General features: G+C 39.9%; 1 long non-coding RNA gene across 1 annotated transcript; it reads right to left on the bottom strand.

Moving 5' to 3' along the window:
- Positions 1 to 11802: 11802 nt before the first annotated feature.
- Positions 11803 to 23290, bottom strand: LOC130173920 (uncharacterized). Its single transcript, XR_008828520.1, has 4 exons — positions 23107 to 23290; positions 13790 to 13889; positions 12719 to 12796; positions 11803 to 12086 (listed from the first exon to the last, which is right to left on the bottom strand). It is a non-coding gene; the product is annotated as an uncharacterized LOC130173920 (long non-coding RNA).
- Positions 23291 to 26986: the final 3696 nt, after the last annotated feature.

Below are 26986 nucleotides of genomic sequence, written 5' to 3'. Positions count from 1 at the left end.
CAACACGAGAGCAGAATGTGGTAATGGAAGCGTGCTGGGCTTAAAATCCAGAGTCTGATGAATCAAAACCATCCTCTATGCTATGTGGAAACTGCAAGACTCCTTACAGGTAAATACATATCCATGTGTCTAAAGTAGAATGTCTTTGGTTTGGAAGAAAAAGTCCTAGTTTATTTATATCATTGCTGCTTTGTTTGTAAAATGTAACTTACATCATGTACAGTGTCACCTTTGTGCAAAATGGCATTTCTAATTAACCTGTGTCCTGTTGTGTGTCCTAAATTAATATATGACATGTTTGGCTCAAACATAGGGTGAGTATGTCATGAGCCTAGAAATAAAGGGAGAGGAAGATGTGCAGAAACAGCCGGTAGTGGGATCAAGAGGTCAAATAGCTGACCTGACCAATGGGCCTGCTGCCCCAGAAAATGTACGTCCAGGGTGAAAGATGTATTTCAGGAAGGCCCTCACAGCAAAACACAACATATATGTGTGTGTGTGTGTGTGTGTGAGTTAATGTACTCTGTATCAGAGTGGCAGTTTATACTGGCATGTCTGCTTTTTTTTATACAAGACAGAGAAACATCTCACTGTGGGGGTCCTGAATGCAGACAGTGTTCATGTGGACACACAGCTCTTCATTATTTATTATATGACTTCAACAGACTCCGAGCTGTTCCACAGATTCTGTCTCTACTAAACTGAGTTAATTATGTTATTATATCTGTATCTGCAGATGTTCACCAATCATCGCCCTCTATGTCAGATTTGATCTCTTTTTTCTCACTGACCACCTGGCCTGGTTGCTTTTTTGTTTTTTGTTTTTTCTTCTTTTCCTCTATTTTGTCATGAAAGTATAGCCGATGACAAAATTGCTGCAAAGAAATAAGAACGAGTGTTGCTTTCTTTAGGCTGGATTTAAATAATTGGGTGGTACAGGGATAGACAGATGATACAAAAGGAAAGAGGAAATGCAGAGACAATCAAAACTTTTATTTTGTGTTTGTATTGAGAGTAATGAAAATGAAAATCATACTGACTTTGATTGGTAGTTGATAGTTAAAGCCACCAAAACTAATCCCAGACACATTTCTTATTTGCTGAACAGAGAGCAACAGGAATGAGTCCTGGAAACCAGGAATCAGTTCGCATCTTAGCACCTCTTGTTCCCGCATCCCAAAGTCTATGGGTTTTTTTTTTTTATGGGTTCTTGGTTAGTTGAAATACGGTCTGTGGTTAACACAAGCTGAAGAGATTTTCATGTTTTATTCTGAGACAAAGATTACATCAGGATATACTCCAGTTGTAATGTTTTTTTATCTTTTATGTTTCTTAAAAAAGGCGAGTTGCTAACAAGTGGCTAAATGAGACTACAGAGGTTGTCTGAGATGTTGAATGTCATCATGTGGAAAACAAAAACCGAGCTACTCACCAGGCCACATTTACAGCCTTGTTGTGTTTATACCCACACTCTATTACTAACTTTCCAAGAGGGAAGGCTTTTGTAGAAGAGGTAAGGGCTAAATCAAGTTAGTTGGTTTATAGCCGAGCATTACCTTTTTACATGTGGCGATTGTATTTGAGCTTCAAACATCATGAAAGTGGTTTTCATTAGTGAAGATTATCCTGCTGAACAAGGCATGTAAGTATCATAAACCTTTGTTTGTCACAGAGTTTATTTTCTGCAGTATTCCAAAAGCTCATGTATAAATCCCGTTGGCTTCTTGTCTAGGGAACCAGGGTGAAGGTAACTTCTAGGTTGGCCAAAAATGCATCATCCCTGCAGCACTTTATTTGCCTTAATCACATTCAAATGTTTGGCTGAGACTGATTTTAGAACAAAAATTCAAAACCAATACCAATTCAACACCTCCTCTTTAATGCCCCTCGTCTTCTTGTGTCCAGCCTAAATTAAGATAAATGGACTATATTAATGATTCAGCTCTCGCTATGAATTTGGACATAAACTTTTTCAGAGATTAATTACATTTCTTGGACTGCCTGCTTACTTTGATCGTAGGGAGACACCATATTTTTTTAATCATTTTAGTCTAAAATCTATAAATATAAATTGCACATTTTTAAGAAGCGTCTCTTAAAGCCCCTGAAAATATGGTTTAAAATCCCAAGTTATTCTTAATAAGATGAGATATTCAGGACTATATGAGCAACAGTTGAAGTTAATGCTTCGGGAAAACAAACATCCTCATTATTTTTTGAGAGTTCAACACTCCAACTCTGAGTTAATCTGCTTTGTCAGTGATGGTGTAGGTTTCTGTTTAAACAGATTTGAGCGATAAGTAAATAACCACACAACTGTCATCAGATTTAGATCCAGCACAGAATACAAAAATACTTAAATATGAGACCAACACATTTACAGCCTGGGGGTCCATCAGGGTCAGGCTCTAATTGATGAAAAATAAGACTGGGACAAAATAGTGGGTTTTCTAATTCTTCATTAGACTGGATTACACCCCTTGCTGTCACCTAAACTTGTTTTTATTAAGTTTCATATTATCCCATGTATGGCAACTAGAACTGTTGTTCATAATTAGCAAACCGTTAACCAACAATAAGAATTTTGACCAATTAACAAGTGAATTAAAGATCTGAGCGGGTTTCTCCACCACAGTTCTCACACTTAGCAGACTGTGCACCAGACTAACGCGGCACTATGTGGACATGTAGCTACTTCTGAATACAAGCGAGACAAGCTGTCAAGCTGATGACAGAGGTTGGCGTGGCCTTTTTATCGTGTTTTGAGGTCTGGCAAAATGTGACTTCAAGTTTCCATTTTGTTAAACTGTTGTTTCTGATCGTTAGTCAGCTGAAAGAGGAAGAGGATGAGGATTTAGTGACAGTGCTGTCGGCGCTGGAGGATTCAATGCATGTTCTTTGTTTCATTTCCATCTTGTTGGTGAACGGTTAATGGTCACTTAATGAGTGTCGGCTATCAATCAGAAAAAAAATACAAACTAAAAAAAATACTGTTCATACACAAATTAACTGCACATAGTCATATACCTTTTTATCAAGCATCAACCTCTAGGGCTGAAAAATGAACCAACACTGAAGTGCCAAAAACTGAAGTTCCTCTAATGGCCACTTGAGTCTGGCTCCAAAAGTGAGTCAATCCCCATAGACTCCCATTTTAAAATTTCCAGCTTTACAGCAGAAATAAACATGTTCACAGCCTGGTACAAAAAACAGTTTGGGTCTCTTTTTCTTTTTTAATTTCTATTAAAACCTAAAGTTATGCTTCATTGAGGGTCAGGTGGGTGAGCGTATGCTTGCCACAACCCCACATGCACCAAAGTCTTGGCTCCACACACGCCCCTCATGTTGGGATTAGTAGTTAAGTGGAGTCAGGCACTGCCAAGATGGCGACGGTGGAGCAGCTCACTCAGAGATGCCAAACCACTATTCAGGAACCTATGGAGACTTTATATGTCCACCTTTATTTACAGTCTATGCTTTGTATACCACTGGTATTCTGTGGAAGATGGTGCTAATGCCCTGTGGGTGCAAAAGTGGGAGGTCAAAGACTGTATACAGATGAACACAGTAAAGAAAATATCCGAGCTAGTTAATGCTTTATTTACCATTTTCCTAATTATGATGCCTGGATATCACAGTTTATAGAGTGGGTTTGTCTATCATTGTGCTGCAGGTTACACAACTGACAGAGGTGCAGCAGAGCTATAAGAGAAGCATCCATCCTAATGAAGTATCCTTGAATAACACAGTTTCCTTCAAGCTCCAGGGTCGCTGTTCTGTACTGATCATGACCTCTGACCTCACTGTGGAGGAGGAACAGAGACTGGAGAAAGAGTCTGGCAGAGGAGAGAAGACTTTTTTTTTTTTTACCTTACAAGCATCAGAGGGATATAAAAGAATCTGCTTGTAATTACAGCGTGAGGGAGATCCAGGTTTCGTGGGTTGAACTGGTGAGACTGGGTTGCGGTCTAGGTTCAGCACTCCTCTGCTTTTATCTGCGTTCACTCGAATTTCTTTCTCTTTCTGGGGAGTTGAGGCATGAGAAAAAAAGGGGATTTGTGGGAAGTTTGGTCTTGTTGTTGTCTGCTGTTCTCTTCGCCAACGGTGCTTTAACTGAGCATCCATGTCAGTTTTCAGCAAAGTGCTGCTACTGCAAGATATGCAGTCGGAAATAGATAGGTAGGTAGATGGAGAGAGACGGACGGCTGGCGACACAGGAACTGACTACAGGGGAGCAAAAAGAACTTGGCGTATAATGCTAGCGCCCTGCAAAATCCTCTTTCATCTACAGAAACTTTTCGGAAATTGAGAAAAACGACCATTTTCCCCCACTGACACCTCTGCATTGGTGGTATTTTACAAATCATTACCACATGGCTGGTTTGAATCATTTTCTATACATGTGAGGAGCGGCGTTACCTTTCATTTTCAGTCCAAAGGAAATAGAAAGTGATGCCACAAGGTTCCCAGGCACCATGGGTAAAGTACTGTAGCAGCAGTGCGTGATGGTGTTATTTGAACTGTATTTCAGCGATGCTGTTTTATTTTTGCTCTGCGACTCTCTTTTCTTTCCGCAGGGGCTGAGGTAAACAGAGATGCAGGGAGGCAGGGATTGATGGAGGGGATTTGTGGAAGGTGGAGTATTTTAGGTTGTTGCTTTCCATCAGCTATTTGAGACTTAAAAGTGTTGCAGCATATGTGCAACTCTGATAAAGAAAACCGCGTCATTAAAAGTGGCATTTTGATGAGAACGTTGCCTCCTTGAGGGTGACACAGAAGGTAAAAGGTGTCGCCTTTATCACGGAAGTTAACTCTTAATCACTTTAAAATGTACCTGAAGAAAACAAGCCTATAAATAAACTCATTTCATAGGCCTAATGATTTAAAGTGAGTGTTTCAACCCCGTTCAATGAGTAACCATAAGTTTGCTCTGTTTGCCGAGAATTCTGGTGTTTTAAAGACTCCTACACAGGGTGTGATAAATTATAAGACAATATATACACAGTTTGACAGTGAAGATGTACTGAGTGAGTACTTCATGCAGACTGACCTCACCTGATGATAAAATTTCTCACCGGAAGTTTACAGTATAACAAAGGCCTTCATGTCTGTCATTCTTCACTGAATGTATAGGAATCCAGCCATATATCAACAGTGTTATAAAATTGGAGGGTATACATCTAGTCTCGATAGTGTCCTGCTTTCAGAACATTTCTCCTTGCGCTCCATCTCCCTTCACTCCTCCTGCCCTGTCTACGCTGCTGTCTGGATTGTACCATCGAGCTTGTTTCTCACTGTTGGAAAAATCTTTGTTTACCAATTGCATTACATTTTAATTAGAAATATGACTCCTGCAGAGTGTAGCATGAGAATGAGATGCATAGTAAATGAAGAACTGGTGAGCAAAAACATCCTAGTAATTTGCAAAAAGGAAACAGAACTTATTTTCAGATTTCTGATGTTTGCTATAATATTTTGATTCTGTACATGAAAATCCAATTACCTCTTTATTTACTTTTTTCTCTTTGCTTTTATCATTTAATGCATTGCTTTTTTTGTTTTTTCTATAACTAAGCTACTGTCCACTATTTTGGTGATTAATGACTTAATCTGCTCTTTGATGTTTATCACAGGGTCACTTTTCTTTATTAACAGTGTCAGCTAAATCCCCTCAGTATCAACAAAATGACACAGCACGTTTCATGACCCAGAAAGTGCGTTAAAATCAAAGACTGCAATGTTAAAAAGACAGAGAGTCTGCAGCTGCAGTGTATTAGCATCTCTGTGAGGCTGTAATGCTCATTGTGTTTTTGATCTTAACAGTCATGGTAAAGTAAATTTAGAAGGTCGTACGTGTGTTTGTGTGGGCAAGTGGCAAATGTTTTCCTGCCTGTAGAAATTGTTCATGTCATTCGCTTCTGTTCTTATATTTCTTCAATAATATACCATGTTGTTAACTAAGAATACAGTCCTTGGTTTAGATTGTGAATCTTTCACGTGAAAAATTATTATTTGTTTTAGTGTTCATGCATTGTTTATCATTGTCTTCAGTAGATGGGTTTCTGGTGTTTGCATGTAAATTCTGGCTAATATGCGAAGTAGCACTCAATACACAGTGACTTGGAACTGAAGGCAATGTGAATCATTAAGAATCAAAGTGAAATTTTGACCTAATAATGGTGCTAGATGAAAAGTCACGTAATCAGCAATGGCTGCACAAACTTTTACTTATTATTACTTATTACTGGGGGCATTTTACTAATTGGTACTGTTGGAAAATTGGAAAAGTTAGATAATCACCAAAGTCAGTAGGATCTATCCTCTGGGGACCATTGGTGTCCGTGTGGTGGGGGCAATAAAGGGAGAATGAAGGTAAACAGCCAGCAACACCACTTGGCAAATCACCCCCCCCCGAATATACTATCCCAAGAACCTTGGGTGTTGTTTGGAAGATTGATGTAAGACAAAGTATAAATGCTTAAAACTGTTTGTAAATGCTAAAATATCCAAAATGGCAGTCCAACATAAACAAAACATAATTGGTGGACCTGAGCTGAGGCCACTCGCTACCACTTACTCACCTCATGTGCAACACAACAAACCTCACAGCATTCGTGTCCGAATGCCCTTATTCAACATGCATTACGTATAGAGACCTCACCAGGGGTGTCTAGGTTCACGCTCACTAACCCTACACATATTCACCTACATCTGCCTCAATATTTGACCCAATCCATCTCACAGAGGTAGAAATATTTCATTTGATAAGTAAAACATTTGACATGCACTACAGGAAATGTCTGGGCATCACAACAATCCATCCAATAGTTGTTGAGGTATTTCACTCCAGACTTAAGACATTAAACATTAGTATAGACAACTTTCTAATTTTCAATCTGTCAGACTTGGATGAAGACAAAACAAAAACAAAACAAAAACATCCTATGCTCATCTATAGCTTGCGTTTTTCTATTTCCCTTTATATCCAGCACAGTGTCAAGCTAACTTTCTATTGCTAACAACAAGAGGAGCTCAGAGAGGTGAAGAAAAGCCGGCAAAATGAAAAGATATTCATCATCTCCCAATGCATTGTTTGCTTGGAGTCTCAACCCACCACAATATAATTACAATTTTTCATAAGCTTCATGTGCTGCTGATGAAAGAGACCGCGGTTCTGTGGATTATATTTTTTTCTTCTTTTTTTTTTTTCATGTGGATGCGCAGCAGCATCAAAACATGTTTATCATATGAAACATTTCATTTTTAAACACTATACAAACATAATAGGAAAAAAAGTGTGACCTGATTGTTCATACAAAACCATTCTAATGCCGTTGCACCACAATATGCTGCAGTTTTTTTTCGGAAACAGTTTAAGGCAGTGAGGACTTTCAATAACATTCAAGCAGAATAAATACCTGCCACAATGGGCAAATCTCTTCATTTTAGAGTTAAATGCTTCTTATTATCATCACATTATATGAATTATGCATTATGTTGCCAATATGTTTCCGTTTACTTTACAAATTTTTCCCTGTAATGGTATGTAACATGAATTCTGGTGCTACAGAATCATATCTGGTTGCCATAGCATCAGGCATTTCCTATCACTGACAGTGACCTTAGATCATTTTGGACTGTTTCTCTTCTTCAACAAGGACCTGCTATACACTCACTCACACACTTACACAAGCATAGAGGTTTTGAAGAAGTGTGAGAACCAGACACCAGCTACTGTATGAATATCTGGTGCTGGGTATTAAAGCAGCAGAACGCAGTTTGGCCCTCAGTCAATAGATGGGTTGTGTTTGATACAAAGGCACCTATTTTACTTTGGAGAGATATCAGGGATAAATCCAGTCTCAGAGCATCCACTATCTCATTATCCTGGAGCATACAGACTTCTTTATTCTTTTTTTTTATCTCTACATCACAGATTAGACTCGCCAAAAACCTAAAACTGTGGGACAGCATTATCTTTTTCACAAATGTTAAGTGGATGGCCCAGAAATGAAAAGAACCCAAATTCTTTCACCTCCCTTTCCAGCAATCTCAACATCTTCCTTTACCTCCCAAAACCCTCCCAGCAACACTGAGCTCTCCTCTCCAACATAAAACTACCCAAAAGTCCTTAGACTGCAGAGGCTCCAGAACCATCTCCATTATTGAAGATAAAGAGCTTTCAGCAGCGACATGTCAGGAAAAAAACTGCAGGGCTCGATGGAGTCTAACCTGGAAGCCTCCGACACTGAAAAGTCTCTCCTGTGCTTTAACTCTTTCATCATAATTTCTGAGCTGAAGAAGGGTTAGGTTAGTGATTTGTGCTACTGGTAGACTGACTGCAGGCCACTGGCACAAACTGTACATTATAGAGGTATTTGAGCATCTGGGACTGTCACGATCTCTCACTATGCGGGTAAGGCTGGACCCAAAATGCAGCCAACACAGGGGAGACGGTGCAAAATGTTTATTAAAGGAAAGAGCTTACACAACACTGGTGAAGCACAGGGAAACACAAGAACTTAAACAACAGGCCAAAACACAAGGAACCACAGGGGATGACAACAGGAGACATGAACAGGCAACATGAACAGACTGAGGACAAACCAGACATGAACAGCTCAAGGAAAAATCAGAGATCAACAGACGAACCGACACAGACAAAGGGGAGCACAAAGACTATATAGACACAAGGGAGGCAAGGGTGATTGAACGCTGGTGAAACACATTAGATGCTATCCATCCATCAATCTCTGTGATGTTTATTAAAAAGATCTGATCTGGATCTTCTATTTGTGCAGTTGTACTTACACCTGTTTAACTACTGTATGCAGTTTTAATGCCCTTACATGCTAGCAAGACAGAGAGTAGCATGTTTTCAGCACAACAATGGTGACTCATACAGTACCTGTGTTGTTTAACCCAGTTTAATCAGGTTCATTTTCTACCTTGGTAAGATCTGTTTGGTGAGATCTGAAAACAGCATTTCAGCTCAGGTATGGATCAAAACAACCCTTTAGAGGAAGTGGTCCAGTCATAAACGTTTGTTTGGGACAGACATGTGATCTGAGCTAAATGGCTCCTGTACCCAGGTATGTTTTATATACTACTGCTTACGATGAGTGAACAGTTGCTAGCAGCTAGCCAGAGAATGAGTCTGACCTGGACTACCAATGACACACATTGCCTTCTTGATGAATGGGCAGATAAGATGCATTTGGTTTCTTATATATTTTTTTTTTTTTTGTGGAGAAAAAACTTGATTCAGTCCAAAGCAACAATCAATACGTTTGAAGACGAACTTTGAATCTTTGACGTCAACTGCAGTCTTAAAAAGGATATGCTAAAAAAATAAAGGCAGATCCTAAACATCCTGTAATGCTTATGAAAAGTGTGTCTGCCTAAACACCCACATCTTTCCATCTCCACATGATAAGGTTAGGGGTTACTGCATCAGCAGGGTAATTCTCTCAAACTTGATAAAGCTCTTAATACATTATACAACTGTTTCACCCTCCCTTATCCCACAGTGATAACTACAGCTGACATCTTTACTGTTTTACAGTTATCTGAAAATAAATAGTTTTAACCGCTTTACAAAATCATGTGGTCCGGTGTCTTTCCTGATGCTGTGTCACACCTGACAGGCCCAGTCACTGTACATTACATCTATTAGAGTTGGTAATGGCCGCCAGTGTTTTGCCAACTCATGGGTATTTGCAACAATATACGGCCTACAGTATATTTCCTTTTCAGTGATGTCCGCTCTCCGCTTGGATCACTGGCCATGATGTTCTGTCAACTGGGTGAATTATAGTTAATTGGTTGCGTAATCAACCCACACATTCATCACAGATGCGGTTCCCCATGGCAACCCGGTTAAATAAATTACTCCCTCACTCATTCCTGCCTCACTCTGATTCTCCCTGTCGCTTGATCTGCCTCTTTCTCTGTCACTCCTGGTTCCTGTCCTTGTCTTTATCTGTCCCTCAGTCATTTTAACAGTTTCCCCCCTTTCTATTTCTACCTCTTGCTTTGTCCTTTCTTGTCCATTCTCTGCTGTTTGCCTCTGGGCGTCATGTGTCTTCCTCTATCTGTCTGTCTCCCGTCCAGGCATCCTTCTGCCTCAATAGTACTCCGTCTCACTCCATCTTCCTTACTTTCACCCTCTTTCACTGCCTGTCTCCCTTTTTTTTGTCACGTTGTGTGTCCTTCTCTCTCCGGTCTCCAGACATTAGAGCAGACAGACATACTGGGAGCTGGCAGCAGTGTCTAATGGAGACACATTAACACAACGTTACTGATGCTCTGAAGACATTAATTCAGGCTCCAGAGAGCAGCAGAGTTCACTGATGTCTTTGAGTAACTGCTCGCACTCCCTCCGATTTTAATAATCATACTGAAAGTTCAATCTGCTCCCTGGTCACACCAACTTTTATTTAAGATTTCATTCAATAATTAAAAAAAAATAGAATTACCACCTTGTGGTTGTATGCCTCCTCTGACCAGTGAAGTTGTAGGAATAATGGTCACAATCTTTCACAATCCTTCCTGAGTTATTGTGTTGAATAATACCCAGAAGTATTTTTGCAGAACATTATGATGTCATAGTAAAGTTGACCTTTGGCTCTATGGATATAAAATGTTAACACTTCAGTTTATCCTTATAGATTATACACATCTCCTATATAGACATTCTTGTAGACATTTGAGTTAGATAGTGTCACAATTAGTGTACGAACTTGTAAGTTATGTCCAAAAACATTTATTTTGTGAGGTCATTGTGCCATGTAATGAACTTCCCTCTGGACGCTCCTAATATGTTACATTCACAAGAATGTGAGATCCCCATCATCTTGAACTTTGACCTTTGACCAGCAAAATCTAATCACTTCATCCTTGCGTGCTAGTGAATGTTTCTGCCAAATTTGAAGAAGATCCGTCAAGGTGTTACTGAGATATCGTGTTTACAAGAATGGGACGGACAAGCGTGCGGATGGACGAACGCGTGGATGGTCATATGGACGCACAACCCAAGAACAATATGCCTCCAGTTGTGGCTTTTGCTGGTGCGAAGGCATAACAAAGCAAAGTGATCAGTGCTGCCATGTCGAAGAGTTGTAAAGGTGTAGTGTGATACTGCTGCATGAGACGCAGGATGATGCTACTGACCTGGATCTTTTTAAAAGCTGTAGTTGTATTATGAAATGAAGATTATGAGTGAGGGATGGATACATTCATAGCAAAGCAGGCGGTATCTGTTAAAGATGTTATACTAATAAAAATAATCATTCATATGAAATTTGAAACAAATTAAAAAGTTTAATTTTTAAAGATGTGATTAGGTTTTTATCTGTCATAGATGCTCTGGTAGGCATGGATACCTTTCTGACAACAGAGATTTTGACTCATCAAAAAAACCCACTGATGAAACCAGTGTCATTACTACTGGCTGTCTTCCACTAAGGTGTGCCAGTAAGCCATGTCAGTGAGCCAGCATGTGCACACTCTGCACCTTGGAACTGGGTCATCTAGACTGAACGTAGCCTTTCAGCTAATTTCAGCTGGAGTTACACCTGTGTCTGGAAAAGGCAACATGTCCTCCATGAGAATGATCCACTGGCAGCCTCAACTGTGGGATGGATTGGCTTATTGTTCCTGATTATACAACATGTGATCCAGCCAACCCCATGTATTGACTCAGTTTGTCATCATTGTGTTTTTAAACACATCTGATGTGTCTACCAGAAGAAACTAGTTCAATCAGGAGAGACTAATAATAAGAAGAAGACAGTATGAGAATTTAAGTAAAATGAAATTTATTGTGAACAGTAAGAATAGACTTTGGTGCTTAGACCCCGGCAGGAAGTGGAGCACCATGGACAAGATCCATAGGATTAAGGTGCTTCCACTAAGAGGAATCTTCCCCCGGAGTGTAGACACTGGTGGTGGTGATGAGGAGTGGAACTGGAGGATGGGGATGTCTTCATGACGGAAACTTCTGATTGGATGGTTTGATTGGAGATGGTCTGGTGTCCACGGTTGAGGTGGATCATCGCAGATTCTTCATGGTGCTGAAATGACAGCTGAATGACAGCAGAGTGAGAGAGAGAGAGAGAGAGAGACCCTTTTTAAAGTTTGACAGCGTACAGGTGATTGGCTGAGTGTAAGGTCGTGATTGGTTGAAGATGTGAATGAGTGGGTGGAGCTTATAGATAGCGAGAAACTGTGCTTGTGACTTAGAAGGCATGCGCAAGGTGATAGTCTTCCTGACTGAACTTTTTCGTGAAGCTTCATTTTTGGTAGCTGCTCCCCTGTGGAGCTGGAAAATGTTCCTGTTGCAAGATGCTTTAGTACCACATTAAAAAAAAAAAGTTAAGAGAAAATATTTTCAGTGAGAAGTTATTATATTATATTATATTAAAACAAACTTTCACATGAACTCCCATGAAGAGGGACAGCAGCAGGAAGGACTCTTAGAGGCTCACCATCACTTTACTTTAACTATGGAAATAGAACAGAAATAAATAATACACTTAATTCATTCAAAACATAATAACGGTTTGGGTTTGGGCCCATGTGCTGCATAGAACAATACAGAAACCCTCCACCTGAGGGCTGGGCGACCTCCTGTAGCTTCACACCGTGAGTCGAGCTGTTAGTCTGTTCTAAAGCTTCACCTCTACCTTCAGCACCTAGAGGCTGAGAACACTCTTACCTGTGGTTGCTCACCTGGGTTGCACCCTCTTTCAGTACATGCCACACAAAGTCGCCCCATCGCCAGACTGCTCTAGATCTGAGAACAGACACAGAACAGTCAGTGCAGAGATAACTACATAATGTCTACGGGCTCCTTGTCTCTCACAGCGGGGTCATCCAACTCTGTGTCTAAATGTAGTCTGACACTCATGCAGTGAGATAAATGTCCAGTAGGTTAGGCGTCTTAATATGTAGAGGTTACAAAATTAAGTGACTTTGAACAGCCGGTATGACATCAACAGTAATTAAATGAATGTGAAGAGGATGAAACATTTTAAAATATTTCTTCTGGGGCGTTGAGTGGTGCAGTGGGTGGAGCACCCATATGTAGATTCTACAGTCCTCGCTGCAGTTGGCCCCCGGTTCGAATCCTGCATTGGACGGCCCTTTACTGCATGTTATTCCCCCGTTTCCTGTCTCTCTCTACTATCCTGTCCAATAAAGGCACAAAAAGAAAAAATGTTTCTTCCTGAAGCAGTTTAAGATTGCGGCAGTATGACAAGAAATGAATACCTTAAGGGCCAAGTAAAATGCGCAACATGTGCTCACTGCAACATTTAACGATGAATTTAAATAAATAAATCAATAATAATTTACAAACTAGGCTTTATCTCAATTTTAAGACACATTTAGATACAAAAAAAAGCTTTTATTATGTAATGTCTTTTTAATTTCATTTACATTTTACTTTGATTTGTTTGGATATTTTATATTTGACTCGTGAAGCATTTTGCTACTTGTATTGAAAAGTGCTACACAAATAAAATATCATTATTCTTATCATTAGTAGTATTATTGGTAGTAGTAGTATTAGTATTAGTATTAGTATCTAGGATGTGAAATTCAGTGTTTGACCATCTCAGCTCTGTTGCCTCCGGAACCTCGACGGCTGATGACGCTCACCAGGCTGAGCCAGCCATCAGCCTGAGAAGGAACAACACTTACCTTCACACACACACACACACACACAGACAGGAAACAGTGCACACAGACCAAATGTGTATTCGTATTCAGGTGAGTTATCTCTGACCTGTCTGGAGGTCACCAGCAGCTCCCTGAAGAGGTCGATGTGGTCGCGTAGCTTCTCCGGCTGCAGGAAGCGGAAACGCTTCAGCCGCAGCTGCAGCTCTCTATAGACAGGAAATGAAAAAAAAGTGACAACAGATGGGCTGGTAACAGAAGATAGTTGGTATTATGACTTAATAAAGGATTCCAACACTATTCAATTAAAGGTAATTCGAATTGTGATGGCTCATGTTATTTACTATATCAAAACAACTCAACCTTATCAGGCTAATTAACAGTCCTGAGCTTGGCATCATATCGTCATGAGCCAATTAATGGTTATCATAACACCGGAGGGCAACGTGCTGTTGTATTCATGATAAAATCAAACAACATACAACCATCACTGACCTATTTAAGTCGTTGACAAGAGCAACTGACTGAAAAAAAACTGTGAGAATAATGTAATGTCACTGAGCCAGCACACGGCTAGCTGGCGGTTGACTTTCATTTTAGCTTACAATAAGGAAAGGTCATCACGGCTCAGTATCCAGTCTGTGCAAACAGCCAATTAATTACACACTGCTGCTCTTGGATGAGGCCATAAATGTCTATTAGTTTGAAATTTAAGATGAGGGAGAAATAAAATGTCATTCATAAATGAATTTAATATACTTTGTGTAAAAACAACCTTGCAAAGACACGTGACAGCAGCTTTCACACCAAAATATTTTTAATTTTAAAATGAATGAACAAATGAATTTTTAAAACCTCTTGACTCGAATTGTACGTGGGACTGGAACTGCGTGTCAGAAATGCAGACATGCGGGCAGTGTGTCCGATTTAACCCATTAACATTTGCGCTGAAATGAAAACTGAGACGTTCCGCGGCTGCCGTGCACACGCCACGCATCCAGTGTGTTCCAGGCCTAAAAGCAGGTCCAACACATGCAAAACATGGTAACTAAAAGTTAGTTAAGTTAGCGACTAGCTAGAACATAATGGTGCTATAAGCGGGCAAAGGACCAGACGTTTCCCTCATGAGTTGATGGAGACCAAAATGGAGCTAAAAGGAGAGTGAAGTTTGGACTTACATTCACCTGGTGGCTGAAAACACGACTTCAAATAAATGCTAACATTGTTCCATGTCTAATAGAAGTATAAATAAGCAGCTGTTTGCATTTAGACATTTTTTTTATTTATTAGTGACAACAATACATATAGAAATATATGATTACAAGTTTGTTTGTTTTTTTTTTTTTACAGGAACATCACCCAGGCCCTCAAAGAAGGCCTTGAGGTCAAGCATACACAAACACATTCTCTGTATAGAAAATAACACAAATAATAAATTATAATGTATAAATAACTATATCAATTATATAGAACATACATATACTTATGAATATTAATTTTAATAATTCATATAAATACAGTGAAATATATAGTGAAAACAGGAAAATTCAACCTACAGAGGTAGATAAAAGGGAGTAAATAAATAAATGAATCAGTAAAAGAAATTTGGGCAGGAAGGGAGTGAAGGTGGTGGTGGTGGCGGTGAGGGGATAGTCAGGCCAGTGCCACTTTCTAATGCCATCAGGGCTTCACAAAGTCCTGCTAAAATCAACCTCTAAGCTTTTTTGGATTTGTTCTGTAAATTCTTAATAATTGAACTTAATTTGACTTTAATTCCTTTTACAGAAACAGAATCACAGCAAAGACATTTACGAGTTGCTCAAGCTGTCGCATCACAGTCAAAGTGTGCGAGAGGTTCACAACTATATTCCACTGCTCATACAGATATTGCACATGTGGTCTTTCTGCTTCAACAGCACAAAAAAAGACAGACAGGTCTTTGGAAGAAACACATGAGAGGGAGTGGAGAGGAAATGATGAGAGAGGAAGTGACAGAAAGAGGGAGAAAAGGAGAGAGAGCCAGGGAGAGTCAGTATTCCCCCTAATGGAGCAGGCCTCTGCAATGCTTTTCCCCCTGATTACACTAATGACCAATTTGAAGCAGTTTAAGAGCCACTTTGGAGGCTCTCCGTCCCTCTCTCTCTCCTCCTTTTCTCCTCTTCTCCTCCGTCCGCATTATATCGCTCCTCCTTATTCCTCTTCCCCCGTTTTTCTTACCCCCCCCCTTCGTTCATTCATCTGCTTTAGTCATCCTCGTTTTCTCCGTCGAGAGCTGAATATACCTCTGTGTCCTCCAGCAAGCTGCCCGTTTGTTTGTGTTAAATATCCAAAGTGAAGGATAGAGAGAGAAAGAGAGAGGAAAGGGCAAACCACAGTGAGAACGGGATGCTGAGGAGATCTTACACATAGAAACATATGCAGCAGCAGGAGGCAGATTGGTGTTTACTAAAGCAAATATTTCTCAGAGGCAGAGCTTGTGTGGATGCAGAAATGATCTAAGTGGCTGAGTGAGACCTCAAAGGATCGAACCACAGTCTCTTTTTTTCTTTCAGATATCCAGTCAAATAAAAATTTAACTCGCTTTGATCAAAATATAAACACAAAATATGATTTTATTTTCCCTGATAGATAATCAATTCAGCAAGCTATCCTTGGTAGTAGAGAGAAACTTATCAAGCCTTATCTGAAACAAGCTTACATTAGAGACAGGCCATAAGAGGTTTATGTCTTATCATGTTTCATTAGTAAGACCTCCCCCAGTTTTCTGATTTGGTTTTAATGTGCAGTCGATAAACTGAAAAACCTCCATAATATTCTTGTTTAGTTTTCGATTCTGGGTACGTCACAGAAACACAGTTTCAACTTTCAGCAATTATATATTTATTTATTTATTTACTTATTTTTGGCATCAAACACAGTCGTTCTGCTTTGCTGTTTTTTTTGATTTTGGGGATAAGCTCCTGTCAGGAAGTGCTATGTTTACTTCCTGTAAATTAATTTAAGTCCTTCCCTTTGACTTAAAGAGCATAATCCCTCCTGTTCCTTGTAGTCATTAGGTGTTTGTTTTCGACGTTGGCTGACTTGGACTGGTTTGACGGTGAACATGAAGCGCTGGTGACTGCTGGTGATTTCTATAAAGGGAAACATCAACAAACATCAATAAGCAAGATTTTCAAAAGTCTAGCTTTCTACATTATCTGGAAATAAAGGCAACTTAATTAAAAAGTGAAATATGGTTTTAAGTACAGCCTTTTCTCACTCATGCAGATACTGAGATCCTACTCTATGTTATGACATTTAATGACTTAGTGTATTATAAAATAATGCAAATAGCTAAATCAAAGTCACTCAGAGCAAATGTGATTTCAGAGATGTTTGTAAGTTTATGGACAAAAAGGGATTAAAAGGAAATGTATTTCTATAGTTGGGGTCAAATTATGGAACAATGCTAATTAAAGTTTTGTGGTAATTCGCTTTTGGTTTTCAGAAGAATGAAAAATGTGTAACCTCCTTTTGGTTCTTAAAAGAACGGTTTATAGAGATATTCTTCAGGGTTATAAGTGTGAATAATTCTCTTTTCTATTGGTGGGTAGCTCAGTTGATAAGAATGAAGGCAGGCATTTATCGGCATTTTGCTTCGGCCTGAATCACCAGGAAGCTAAACTACTGTAATGCTCTATTCTCCGGTCTACCTTAAAAAAAAGTTGCAGACCATTCAGAATGCAGCAGCAGCAGCAGCAGCATGTCTGCTGACCGCGACCTGAAGCAGAGCACACATTTCCCCTCTTCCTGAAGGCCCTTCACTGGTTGCCTGCCAGTTTTAGAATGTACTTTAGTCTTCTAATCCCTCAATAGAAGAGCGCCTGAATACATGACACATATGCTTTTAAGGTATACTCCCACTAGACACCTCAGGTCCTCTGAGACTGTCCTCACTCAAGGAGCAAATAAAAGGGCAAAGAAACATGGCGAGGCAGTCTTCTGCAGTTATGCCCCTCGCCTGTGGAACAGCCTGCCACAGGTCCTGAGGATGGCACAATGTCTAACTACTTTTCAAAGAAATGTAAAGACTTTCTAGCTATTTATGTATTTATTTCATCTATTTGCTTTTTTGTCCTGTTTTGATTGATTTCATGCTTTTTATGATTGTTATGCACGTTGTATTGCAGTCTTTGCAAAAAAAAAAAAAAAAAAAGGCGCTATATAAAGAAAGCTTGATTTGAATTGATTTTGAACAGGTCCGTGATCAGACAGGAATTGCCATCTACGAAAGTCTGATTTGCTAGACGCCCCTCCCCCACATTGACCTCCAGACCAGTAGTTTCCACCTGCCTGCACAAACTTAATTCAGTGGTGTAAAATTGTGGGGTGTGAAATGGTCCAATATGGACGTCATATCTATAGATACCGCGCTGCACAGTTTTGCCTGAACGGCCGCAGCAGAATGATTGAGGCGGGGCAGGGCTGGACGGGGGCCCCTGGGCGACAGTTGAATTGTGTGGTATTTACTTCTTCAGCTCTCAGTACGGCCTAGAAAACTTTCAGTGGAGTTCCTGCAGGCTTAAATGCCAGTGCAGTGATACTCTGGTACAAAACACTGTGCTAGTCTGTCACTGAATATTTTGTGATTCAGTTATGGTTTGTTGAAATTAATATGCTTCTGAATTTTACTGGCTTTTGTGTCCAAATACTAGTTTTAAGTTCAACAGCCACAGGGTATTGAGCTGGAGGCCAAGAGTTAAGTTCTAGTGTACACACCTCATGCTGTTTGCTCCGCTAACACGGCAAACTGATCTTATGATATTACGCCCTCCTTAAACCTCTCTCATTTTTACTTCAGCAATAACTGTCACTGCAGTTTTTTTTTTTTTTACACAAACTAGAGTATGCAAATGGCCCTGTTCTTACCTGACTCTACATAGTCTGAATAAAGTGTTCCAAAAAGTTTCCAGATAAAGGACAGACTGTGAGGGGAGAAAATAAGGGAGGAAATGGAAATAGAAGAGAAGCTGGGAAAGAGCAGGGTGGCAGATAGATGGGCGTCAGCTGACAGGACAGAGTGTGACTGCAGTCACTGTCAGTGAGATGCCAGCTCAGAGCACAGGAACAGAGAGGGGAGACAGAGGGGGGGAATGTACGGGGGAAGGAATGAAGTGAAGAGGAGGGAATTTCAGCAAAGTCGCAAATGACAATTGGTGAGAACTTGTCAGAAGGTAAGCATCTCAGGGACTGGAACAAGCCCAGATCTACTGTAATTTGACTATCGAAGTTTCCCCCAGAAAGATTGTCAGCATTGTGAAGTAAGGATTCCCAAAACAAGTGTATTTGCTCTGAAAGGGGGAAACTGTCTTACTTTTCCAGGTTTTAAATCACCTGTTTTTGACAAAATAAATCTCCAATAGTTAAATACAAAATGCTTAAATGGAACTGTGAGGAGATCATCCATGATCCATCACAGCTGCCACTCGTATTATTTGTGAACATAAATGTTCCTCTAATACGAATGAAAAAGTCTCTAAAAGGTCCCATATTGTATAAAGGCAGATGTCCATGTGTTGTTAGTTTATAAAGCAGGTCTAGGTTCTATATTAATACTGTGAAAGTATCAAAGCCTCAGTCCACAGAGAAATGCACACAGCCTGTATTCAAAAAACTGAGCCTTAAATCCAGCTGTCAGGACTTTTGTAACTTTGTGATGTCACAACAAAGCAGTCACTGCTCTCAACCATGTGCCCAAGCCCCGCCCACCTGGACCCACCATAGATTCTTGCAGGATATGGTTTCCCTGAGTGTTTACCTGAAGTCTGCTATATTTTTATTAGATCACTCAGAAGACAGTCAGCCAATCAGAAGAGAGGCTCAGGGCCTCCTCTCTTCTAATTGGCTCACTGACCTGTTGTTACTAGAGCTCCAGAGAGAAAACTGAGAGAGGAGATGTAAAACTACATCTTCTTATGGATCAACATTTCAAATAAAAACACAGGAAAAGTGTAAAATATGGGACATTTAAACAGTTTGAATATCAAGCCATAATATTATACAGTTAGAAATGTACGTCCCTTTGGATTGACTTTACACCGGCACACCCTCTGTGCATCATTGTCCATGACAAGCCGCGCACTTGATTCTATTTAGATTCATATTACACACAACCAATATGGATGCGCACCAAACTCAGGCTGCAGTGTGACACTTCCCTCACCCTTTGTGCCAGATATGTCAGCAATAGAGTAATTGCCCACCCACACCACGTGGTAATGTCACGAGCCAGGTGAGCTCCTACACCAGGAACACAAGGAAAACCTTTCATGTTCCTCGCCTCCTCTTTTCAGTGATTTCTCTCCTGCTGTCATCCTGACAGCCTTGCAAGTTCCAGTTGTCTTGAGTCTCTTCTCTCCTGGCCTGACCATTCAGATTTTTTTCTAAAATGTTTTCTCATTGCATTGTGGTGTTTTTGTTCTAGTCATTCTGTGTTCTGACACACAGTCCATACCAAACACATAACAAACATGACCTGACCAAGAATCATCCGCTGATACAGACTGTGTGAAACAGTTGAAAGCAGTGGTAAAAGTATTATAAAAATACTCAAGTAAAAATAGCAATCCATCACTCTATAGAAATAAATCTTTAAAAGTATCAAAAGTAAAAGCCCTCATCATACAGAATGCCCCGTATTCCATGGTTAAAGTTGTGGATTAAGATTAACATCAGTTATCATGCATTGTCACAGATTTCCAGGTCGACCACAACCAACTACTGCATGATGGGATTGCTTACATTTAATTTATCAGTGATGATGAGCAGTATAGCAACATAACATTGAAGTAAATGTAAAAGTACCATAAATAAAGTAGGATAAAATGGAATTATTCAAGTAAAATACAACTGCACTTAAGTAGTTGAGTAACTGTATTCAGCTACTTTACACTAGGCCGTGGGTTGGGTTGGGATTGTTTGGTGAAAACATTATTTCTTTCGTCAAAAAATCTAGTTTCTAGTTTATAATCCTTTTGATCTTGAATTTGAATCTCAAAAGAATTAAAATGTAAGAACTGGTTTGGCATTACAATTAAGGATTACACAGATTAAAGTGCATTCTCCATCTTTAGTGGGTTTTCAATCTGTTCCATCTCTCATTTCTCATGTTATAGTAGGATCAGACGACTGATGGTGGCATGGTTTTCTTGAATTTTTTAAAAGGGACTTAAATGTGTCATGTTTTCAATTTCTGACATTATTTTCGTTCCATAAAGACCAGCGTTTAAAGCTTGAAGAACATGAAAAGTCTTTGGACCATCCTAGAGTACTGATACAGTTGCCGGAAATTTCATAGTAGCTGTTTTTGCAAAGACATACATTATTCTTTTCTTTTTCAACTTTGATCAATTTATCTTTTATCAACTTCTTTCTCGTTAACCTGCAGACATCAAACCAGATGTAACATGAATGGATGGTTGAGATTCCTCCTCTTCCATTCCTTGTTCTTCTTCTTCGTAATATCTCTGCTCCTCATTTGTCATTCTTTGCTCCACTTGCACTTCTTCACTCTTTCTGTCCTGTCTCTCTCGCGCACACATGCATTCATTTTGTCATACATGCTCGCTGAAAGATTTCTCCTTCTGATCCCACTCATCCGTCTGCTTCCTTCCTCTCATTTTGCCCTCCTCCCTACCATTTGTTAGCACTTTCTTTCATTTCTCCTCTGCTCTTTCTTTCTCCTCGGCTCACTTTCTCTCTCCGCTCTCTCCTTACTGCTTTCTTTTTATTCTTCTTCCCCCTCTTTTCCAGTGCAATAATGAGTGAGAGGTGTAGAGGGACCCCCAGGCCCTTATCATTTTCTCTCCTCCATCCTCTCGCTCTTTCCCTCCCTCCTTCCTGTTTCTCGCTCATTCATCTCCCTCTGTCTTTCTCTCTTTAAAGCCAGAGTATGGGGGGGGTGTAATTATACAGAAGGTATTCATGTAGCCAGTTCCCATGGCGACTGCACTGTTGCAGCACAGTTGAAAAATGGCGGACAGTCAGTTGCCAAGAGGTTGACTCACTGTAAATTGTAACACACAGAGGTTAAATCAATGCATTTTGAAGGCCAGTATCAATATATACTGACTGTGTTGGAACTTAACCGGCAGACTCACGCTGATGAGTAGATTTCCTGTTAAAGGATAAGGCTTGTTTTACTTAGTATTTTTCTTATTGTCAACAAATTCCACTAAAAGATCCAAAATCCAACACTTTCCCTCTCTACTCTGTGTGTGGCACTCGGGCTTAAACCCATTGGTTCCTACTGAAGACTTGAATCTTTAAAAACGGGTCATAAATATAAAGTTGAATTATTTAAAAAGGCTCAGTAGTTTTTAGCAAACGTTACTCAAGCAGGAGGAATTAATGCATGTGTTGGGGGATATTTTGAGCTGCAGATTATCACACATTCGATTGAATGAATGGATTGAATCAGAATACATTTCATTGCCGTTGATGGGATGCATAGAATTTTTTTGAAGGTTAATCACCAACTGATGAATAATGAACACTTATGTGAATTTATTGAAGTGGATCCAACCTACAAGATAGTTTTCTTTGTAACGGACAAAGACCTGAACAATATATATGTTGTATCCATCAAATAAAAACCCTTGTTGACTCAGGGCAGGTCGGTCAGGGTTGATTACATGTTGTTATTGGCTAGTGAGGGAAATCCCAGCACACCCATGAATGACAGGCACACAGAGAGAGGGACAGATTGGTTTGATGGACCATCGGCCCACTGATATGGCGTGATTTCTGCTGGTGCTTTTGATTTTAAAACCACTTAATCTCATATGTCTGTGGTTGTTTTACTTTCTGCCCTTCTGTGTTTCCCGCCTTTCTGATTGCCTTATTATTTCAACCCATTCCCAGTTACCCTTTGCCTTTCTTGTGTATGTATGGTGTGCCTCAAATCAGTACACACACGTAGTACACTGCGTACACAGCATGCTCACTGATGTGGTGCGTGAATTTTGACAGGGTAATGTTGTACCAAATCAAGCACTGCCGTTGTGCACTCACAGGAGATGACGATTGGAACACGTGATTGTCACCAACCTGCCGCCCGCGTTGCTCACTCCACTTAAATTGAACATTTTACTTTTCCTGTGTGCGCCTCCGCTGTCATGAACCACTGAAATTAAGCTGCCATCCGCACAAACAACACGTCCTTTTTCCTTCACAAATTTGAAAATGCGTCCACATCGCCAAGATGGCAACCGTTGAATGTGAGAAGCGTCCATCGTTTTAGACTGAACCTTTTGTTCGGTTTGAGTGCACCGTCCGGGTACTTGCAGTGCACTGCAAGTTGCCATACTTGTCAATGTGAATTCACTACTGCACTCAAAACAGCAAATGTGAGTATGGTAGTACACAAAGAGCATTAGTCTGTGTTACCTTCACTCTTTGTCAGTTTGTCTTCTTCTGTTCCCAGAATGCTCCTCGTCAGAAGATTTGTTGTTTCTTCCTCGTTGCTCTCCTGCCTGGCTTTCAAGTCACCTGCCTGGTTATCCACCACCCACCTGTGAGCCTGTGTTTCTTTATCAAAGTGTCTTCACTGCATCAGCCTTTGTGAGTCTGCGTTCTGGTTCTCCCTGCATTTGTCGAGACAGACGGCTCTGTTGTCAATGTGTTTGTGGAAGAGAGAGAGAGAGAGAGAGAGAGAGAGCGGGCAAAGAGTGGCTGAGCAAATCAATGTATGGCTCTACCATAAAATAAGATTTTACCCATTTGAAAAAATAATGATATCAATGTTGATATTGTGGCAGGTATCAAAAATAAATCAATATATGGGAAACACTGAAAAGTGTAAAAATATCTTAAGCTCATTATAAATCGAGCAGGACAAAGCATAGGTAATTAATGAGAAACACTGAGGACGTGTAGCGTGTGAGCGTTCTGACATTTGTGGCAGCGGGTCAACGTATAACAATTATGGGAGTAAGGTCACAGAGTACACAACACAGTCAGCCAGCGATGTATCATACAGCCATATCCGGAGATATTAAGACGTTCCAATGTCTTCTGTTTTTTAGATTTTAACAATGCTAAAGCTTACAAATTTGACAAATTTGACATTAGATTTGGCATTAAGTTGATTTGGCCACCATGTTAAACAGTTGCCTATTTGAACATCCAGTTGACTCCGAGCAACTTCAGCACTAATTCTAGTCATATCCCACCCTAAGAAAGGATGTATTGACTTTCATTTAAGTCTGTTTTGGTTTCTCCCAACTCCTGAGGAAAATATCTGTCTCTGCTCAATGTTCCACTATGGTCACCAGTTTCTTACTGACTTTGTGCGTCTGCTGTTTGGTGCTGAGTACTGTGCAGGGGGTTATTAGAGCTTTTTGGCTAAAAACAGCTGCCTGCTGCGACTCACAACACTGAGGTCAATGAGAGCAGTGAGACTGAACCAAATGTGGGTCAGAAAACCAAAACAATATGTTCAAACAGGCTCTTAATCTCTGAAGAGCTGAGTGGTTGAGTGATTATTCTATGTAGTTTTATTACTACTAGCAAACCCTTTCACATTTACACAAAGACATTTCATCCATCGTTAACATGAAAATATTGATTGAATTCTTCAATTGTCTGCTGCGATCTTTGATGGAAGTCAGCTTTGCCTCTTGTAGACCTTTGTAAAACAATGTTATTGACATGTTTTCATGTGCGCGCTTGTAAGTGACTACATTTTTAATTTGGCTTCCTGTAACAAACAACAACTCTTCCTTGAGGCGATTTCCCACTGAGAGGGATTTTCAAAAAGCGTACTCATGCACAACAAAATAAAAAATTTTCAGCCCTCACAGGCTCCCTTGTGAACTTGTTCCATTTAATTTCCAGTGTTTTGTAGGGGGGGGTCCTTTTTAGGGGAAATTTAGCCTACCAAGAAAAGCACAGCAGGGAAACACTGGCTTTTGTTGTGAAGCGCAGCTCTCTCTGGTTATTAAAGGGATTGCTGAAAGATGATGATTACAATGAAAGAACTAAATGTCTTGATGTCTGAATGTCTGCTAAATCTTACTATGAGGTAACTTGTAGTCATCGGCGCAGAAGAATAGTTCTTTGTGACAAACAGTTCAATGAAGATGTTACGGTGCAGTGAAATGCATTGTGCCGTGTTATGAAAAGCTGTTTTTGTTAAAGAGAGAACTTCAGTGGATAAATCATCTTACATCTTATTTAAACAATCACTTAACTTTGAAAGACTCCATGTTTCTTGAAAGGCAAAATTCTTACTGGATACATAATAAGGCAAGCCACGCCAGTGGCTCTATCAAGCTGTACTCAGGCAGAGCGGTGCCTTGAGCTAAATAGAAAGGCTAACGTAGCAGGTAGTGTGGTGATCTTACTTCAGGGGATTAGCATTCTAGCATGTATTAACTAGCATCAAAGGATAGGTTCACATTTTGTCAAGTCTATCTTAAAACAATACTCCTATACCCATATGTACATCATGACAGCTTTTGGTCACTGAAGTCATTCCTTCCTCCTGTCCAAAACTGTCCTTGACTCAGCTATTATTAACTCATAATATTCATCAAAATCAAATTTTCACCTAGATTGTCTTATTTTTATACAAACACAAATGCATACAGTTCAGAAGACATAATGTACTTACGCAGTGATGTTTTTTTGCTACAAATTTGCTAATGTCAGCATGCTAGTAAACTCATGATGACAATGCTAATATGCTGGTGTTTAGCAAAATTTCATGTTGCCCCATTTGAAAGTTATTGAGATATTTCAGTTCAGACTAAAATGGTGGACAAACCAACCAACATCGCAAATCCTAGATCCACGCTGCTTGCATTGCGACCAATTCTACACGTAGCGGCTTTAACTCATTGAAATACCCACACAAGGTCAAAACAAAGATGAATTTGTACTTTGGAGTTAAATCATTCAAACTGTACATCAAATATCTTACAATATTTGAAGCTAAGTATTAATCACAAGGAGCAGCTCTAGCAGAGCAGATTTTTATGGTTGGATCTTAACTTTTCCTCTAATTTACAGCCGCCAACTCACAACTCCAATCTTCCCCTGCTCTAAATCTGGACACTATACGGCCACCAGAAATTAATGGTATGTAACGACCACCGTAAATACACATCTAATTATCCCTGGTGGATCCCTCAGTGCACACTGACTTCACCGTAATAACATCATAAACTCTGGAGAACGTATATATGCGGTGTCACAGGCACAGGGTTAAGAGCTCAACAGGGATTGGTCAAATGCGGCCTATAACATACTTTACCAATACGTTGATGAAGATTGTTGTAGTGACAAGTGATTGATGATGGGGACATTAAGGGCCATGGCACAACATTAGGGCATTCATTTTTTTTTTAAGTCTTTATTAAGGTGTGTGCTCATTGAGATTTTAATCTGAAACCAGCCTCATTTTGCAGAAAAGTCTTTTTTTTTTGTGAAATTTTCTGAGTCTTGTTTTGATATTTGAATATTTTTTTTTATAAGTGATTTTCTATTATATTGACATCAACAGACCGGCAGAGAGACATCACCATCTACCAAGTTCTGTCTGTTTGCATCCTCCATCCACCTGGAGCGAGGCCGTCAGCTGCTCCGATTTCAGACACATGTTGTTTGACAACCTCTGCGCCCCAGGGAGCGCTGCACCACTGGGGAGCTGCGAGTGGATTCAGCACCAAACCACTTTGGATCCAACCGAGAGGTTTCATCTTGTCGTGCTATAAAGTAAGTCTGTCTTTTCAGATATCCATTCATTCATGTGTTAACTTTGCACAGTGCTAAATTACAAACAAATATGATTAAACCCAAATCAGTCTTCAGATTGCTCGATGACCTTAAGAGATTACTGGGCCACCCTCGTCTCCCCCTTTTCTCCTAGGGAGGGTTTTAGGAGACTTTCAGATTGATGTGATCTCACTTACAACTCCCTATAGTGCTCCTTGTGGCTTTTTAGGAGCCATAAGAATAAGACTTGAATAAATTCAAGAAGTTACAATTGATGATATCTCGTCTACTCCTTCCATTTCTCCCATTGTGATCTCAATTTGTCTTACCTAGGTCTCAAAACTTCATTCTCATTCTCCTCTGGCCCAGCTCCAACCCAACACCACCAAGTAGGCAAGTGCTCTGAATTATTAATGTTATTGGTTAATTTTTCAATTACCTATAGACATTTAGCAATGATAAAGTCGTTGTTTATATGTTATTTTAAGGCAGAAATAAAAGATCCCTGAACTGAGATCTTAACTACATGTGATTATAAGACTGATTCATT

The sequence above is a fragment of the Seriola aureovittata genome, chromosome 8, assembly GCF_021018895.1.
Source record: "Seriola aureovittata isolate HTS-2021-v1 ecotype China chromosome 8, ASM2101889v1, whole genome shotgun sequence".
Taxonomy (NCBI): Eukaryota; Metazoa; Chordata; class Actinopteri; order Carangiformes; family Carangidae; genus Seriola; species Seriola aureovittata.
This window is presented reverse-complemented; position numbering and strand designations above follow the sequence as displayed.